The 5,383-nt window shown below is 41.8% G+C and overlaps 1 pseudogene; it reads left to right on the top strand.

Moving 5' to 3' along the window:
- The first annotated feature begins 2,143 nt into the window (after positions 1–2,143).
- LOC112279527 (tubulin alpha-1 chain-like) lies at positions 2,144–4,972 on the top strand (annotated as a pseudogene).
- The last annotated feature ends 411 nt before the right edge of the window (positions 4,973–5,383 follow it).

The raw sequence follows: 5,383 nt of genomic DNA, 5'->3' as shown, positions 1-5,383 counted from the left end.
TTTTTCTTTTGTTTCTTTTTTTTTCAAAATTTCCTTGAATTGATGGTAAAGTACTCTTGAATATTGTCTAAGAATTCTTTTTTATATTATATTTGTAAATAGCAAAGATATAGCAAGTGGACAGGGTGATTAAATCCTTCTACCATTAGAAAATTGCCACCAACAAAGGTTTTCCAACTAGATGAAAAGAAGTGATACAAGAGGTGGAGAGGGTGATTAAATCCATTCAACCACCAAAGATGGACCCTCAACAAGATTTTGACAAGGATGAAAAGTGATGACCAAATTTGAAGAAGAGCTCCACCTTTGATGAAGATCCTTATCAAATCCTAGTTGATTCTAATCCTTAAAACAATCCTAAGTCTATATCTAAGCTTTTTTTTTTTACTCCACCTTAAATTCCTTAAAGCTCCAACTTTATTCTAAGTTACTATACAACAACAACCTACAATAACACCAAAAGATTGTACTAGCACAAGATGAAACAAATAAAAATATAAGTTGATAAAACAATTGTCTTCCAAGCAAGCTAAGACTTATAGGATACCTTTCATAGCAAATGCACCAAAATATGAGCTAAAATAAACCTCCACTAGTTGGAAGGTTATTTTAGTTTATAACAAATGAATTAACTATGGAATTCTTAGAAATGTTAAATCTTATTTGATTCTTAATTGAATCACTCTTAACCTCTTTAAATCACCTATGTATGAAGTAAAATAATCCTCCACTAATTGGAGTTTATCATAGCTCACAACAAGTGCATTTATTATACAAGGTTGATAAGTTACAGCTCTTACTTAATCCAATTTAATTCACTCTTACAAATTCCTTTTGGTAGCTGCTAGGTGCCGGCTTTCGATCTTCTAGATCCCAAATTGTGGAGAAGATTGGAATTGCACCCTCTGCCACTAGGAGGGAGTCGACCTATTGAAGTTCTGCAGTAGAATATCACTTTTGTGGAAATAATGTGTTCCAAATCATCAATAATCAGTGCTACGCATTCATGCAGCTTTTGGCAGCTTCCCAAGCTCGCTTACACCTCGAATCCTGCTCATTAAGATAGTGATTGACGATGAAGACTGTTGATATCCTCTTGAGAGAACCTTCACAGCTCGTACACAATGCCGAGGGTCCCTTGAGTCTTTCCGTAAGCACAGCTAGCCTCCCTCAACGAGAACACACTTTGCTACATGGTAATCGTGATAACGGTTGCTTGAGTCCCGCACAACCCTCTAAATTGTGCCAACAGAATCCAAAACAATTAGGAGCCATTGCCTCACTCCTTGATCTGCACTGAATTGCGTAAGTACTTCCGCCGCAACAACACAACGATTCTAGGCAGTCTAATTCTCCACAGTCAATTCTTTGTCCTTCAATTCTTCACTAAGAGAGGGAATTGCCTAATTACGAGGATAGACTGGACGGCCACGTCTTAAGGCAAAATCCAGCCCGGAGACATGCTCAGGGGAAAGGGTAAACTTTAGTTATGCATAAATGTCCAAATATTGAATGGGATGAGTGACGACCACAAGGGCATTCCGAGGAAGTCGCGACACCCTATGTGAATGAAGATGGAGTGGTATATTAAATGTTGAGGTTGGTTTTGTCTCCCTCCTGATCTTGTTACATTTTCTGATTATAGCAATTCTATCTGGATTCCTTCCAAACTTCGCCCTAGAAGCTGATCTCAACCACCATCAACTGGGAAAATGTGAATGCGGCTAACAGAGAGGCTGGATAAAATGCGACCCAAAGTTATTGTCGATGATGGAACTATGATCTTGACAGACACTTCTTGTACTCAGCTCTTGTACTCAGCTCAATCAAAACGTATGCTAGAAGATCGTTCTTGCTACGGTCAGCATATACTCCAACTCGGCAACCTAAGCTACATCACTCGCCACCAATCAAAGACTAGACCGAAGCTGCTTCACAGCCAGATTAGCGCCGGAATCGCATGAATACATCTCAAGATGTCAAAAGAGAAGAACTTCATTGTACGCTTTGACTGTGGATGCACCACTTGAATCAGACTCCAGATCAGATTCCGTAGTCTCAATTACCGCAGAATCGCAGGAAGCTACAACAACCGAATTCTGTTCCAGAGAACAAGAACAATAAAACACCACAAAGAACAAAAATGGTCAACTACTCTAATGGACAACGTTCTGCAGTGATACAGTCGTTGCGCAAGGTACCTCAAGGTTGCCGAATCAATGTTCCAGTGTACTGTCAATCGCAAGAACTTCCACCGCTGCCAGCCAAACAAGAAAAAGAAGAAGAGCCGCAACGGTTCTCGACAGCCGCAACGTAAAGTGCCAAATTGTAAGAATGCCACCCTAAGTCAATACACGATGCCAGCGCCTTTGCCCACCGGACTGGACCGCCAACCGAACAATTTAGATAAGAGTGGAAAAAAAACGAAAAAATAAAAATAAAAATAAAACGTCTAGCAGCAACCAGCTAGAGGTCACGGGCTCCGCAACACAACCGGGAAACAAAAAAAAATAAAAAAATAAAAAAAATAAGGCAGCCTAGTCGCAACGCAGTAGCCTCCGCCACACACATGAAAAAAAACCCAAAGAGAAATCCGCAGAAGCACGTATCACTAGCTTTCCCACTCCGAACAGCTTTTTAGCGGTAATGAGCACGCTGCCAACAATTTTGCTAGGGGCTACTACACCAATGTGCGGTCCTCTTTTCATTAATCAACATTGTTCCCTATCCGCTACCTTCCCATGTTTTTCCTTCGAACTAGTTGTCCATATTTGCAACTTGACATTGGATGTGGGATATTTTGTGGCATTTCTTATGATTGGATTTGTTTGCTACGTCGTGCTGGATTCGGTTCTCATCATGTTAGTTGGAAAGGAGATTCTGGAGGCTTGCTTGGACCGCATTCGAAAGCTGGCAGACAATTGCACTGGTCTGCAGGGATTTCTTGTGTTCCACGTCGTGGGTGGTGGAACTGGCTCGGGATTGGGTTCCTTGCTGTTGGAGCGGCTGTCAATGGACTATGGGAAGAAATCGAAATTAAGCATGACTGATTATCCTAGTCCATAGGTCTCCAATGCCGTCGTAGAGCCTTACAACAGCGTTCTGTCCACCCACTCATTCCTTGAGAACACAGAAGTGGCAATGATGCTGGACAACGAGGCAATTTACGACATATGCCGTAAAATTCTTGACGTTGAGCATCCCACGTACTCCAATTTGAATCGTCTTGTCACCCAGGTACGATCTCCTGTACCATTTATATCAATCAAACGCCTCTCACAACTCTTTTATTCCACACTACTCTACCTATATCATATTAAACTACAAAGCAATTGAAATATGAGGGAAACCATCAGTAACGGAACCATAGCATCTAACAAGTGGTGTCGTCTCTAACTGTGTTACTTCGATTCGACGACGCCTTGAACGTGGACCTCACCAAATTTCAGACCAATCTTGTGCCCTACCCCCAGATACACTTCATGTTATCCTCGTATGCCCCTATAGTCTCATGCGAAAGGGCATACCATGAGCAGCTCTCGGTTGCAGAAATCACCAACTCCTCCTTCGATCCAAGCAGCATGACGGCCAAGTGTGATCCCAGACACGGCAAGTATATGGCCTGCTGCTTGATGTACCAGAGGGACGTTGTCCCGAAGGACGTAAATCAAGCAGTAAGCACAATCAAGACAAAACAAACTATTTAGTTTGTCGACTGCTGTCCAATTGAATTCAAATGGTATCAACTACAAGCCGCCTACAGTTGTGCTTGGTGGAGATTTAGCGAAGGTACAAGATGTCGGAGATAAATCTTCGGTTACATTTGTAATTGTCTCAATGCCATGCCCCAGTACGAATTCTATCGTAGACCAATGTTTATTTGATCATTACTGGCAGGTGCAAAGAGCGGTTTGCATGATCTCCAACACCCCGAGTATTGCTGAGGTATTCTCTCGGCTGGACCACAAGTTTGACCTCATGCATTTGAAGCGGGCTTTCGCACTCCCCAACATAATGGGTCTTATGTTGGGGAGGGCATGGAGGAGGGAGAATTTTCTGAAGCTCGGGAAGATTTTGCTGCTTTAGAGAAAGACTACAAGGAGCTTGGTTCAGAATCTAATGACGTTGAAGAAGACCAAGCGAGTGAAGACAATTCATGGACTGTCGTAAGTTCTAAATAGATAAGGACCGTAAATTTTCTTATGTATGCTCACTTTAAGGTTTACACGATCACACGTTGCATTTTGACAGGATTCTAATAAGAAAGACCGTCAGAGATGCTGGCAGGGTAATGATCAAGTTTTCCACCACTCGTGAGAACGTAATAGGCCCCTCCAATTTTCTATGGAAATCTAGGAGCTTTTACTCAAGTTTCCAACAGACCCATTATTCTTGCTATCTCCCAATTCATGTCCTATCACAAGAGCAACCTCCCAACCACTCGTTAACCTGAATCAAAAGCAGTCCATGACAGCAAGATCTAGAACAGGTGAGGCAGCAATTTGATCAATGCAACAAATTCTGTAAATGTTCTGAATAAAAAATTGTGCCCATGAATGAGATATATATAAGTGTTCTTTTCCTGGTATCTTTTGCAAAAGGAGACACTAAAAGTTACAGGTAGAAGAAGGCAACCAACATTGGAAGAGATAGAGGCCAGCATTACGACGAGTTACGGCAGTTGCAAGCTGAAAGTTTTAATCAAGCTTTGCAGCTCTTGAAGTTGACCATCGACATTCGTTTCAAAGTTTTCCACGATCTCAGGTAGAATCCACTAAACACGTCCAGATTCAATTGAAAAATTAAAAAATGTGCATCATCTTTTAAATCTTTGCAAGTTATAAGAGTCTCGACCGAAGTGTCTACTTGCACATAGCTTCAACTAGGCACTGACCACAGCTCGCCGAGGCCATCAGGATGCTATAGTTGAGCTTCCGATTGTGGTTTCCTTGTCTCAAGCATGAGGGTAAGAAACCAGGAATATGTGCAATATCTGAATAAAGTGAGACTGTCGCACACACTACAGGTTTGGGGTGTATGGTCGCAATGAAAGAATGTTAATCAGTTTGTATCCATCGTGTTGGCTGATCTTCCACACTTCTGATGTGCTTGCTTGTGAAGTGGAAAGTGTTCTAAATGCTGAAATGTCATGAGTGCAAGTCAGCAAAGGATTCAATTTTGCTGCCTGACCCTCTGGAGTTCCTTTCTTGTTCTGATTCTTCCTTTCTGGGAGCAACAAGCAAATCATTGAGCTTTCTTTCGACAAACCTAACTTCCATGTCCGGATTGGACTAGACTTCAATCTAAGTTTCAAATTTGTTGTTTTGGGCTATCCGATCTTCTTTTATTTCAACGTGGTAAGCTGGAAGCTCTACGAGCAGAC

The sequence above is a fragment of the Physcomitrium patens genome, chromosome 3, assembly GCF_059467195.1.
Source record: "Physcomitrium patens ecotype Gransden chromosome 3, ASM5946719v1, whole genome shotgun sequence".
NCBI lineage: Eukaryota > Viridiplantae > Streptophyta > Bryopsida > Funariales > Funariaceae > Physcomitrium > Physcomitrium patens.
This window is presented reverse-complemented; position numbering and strand designations above follow the sequence as displayed.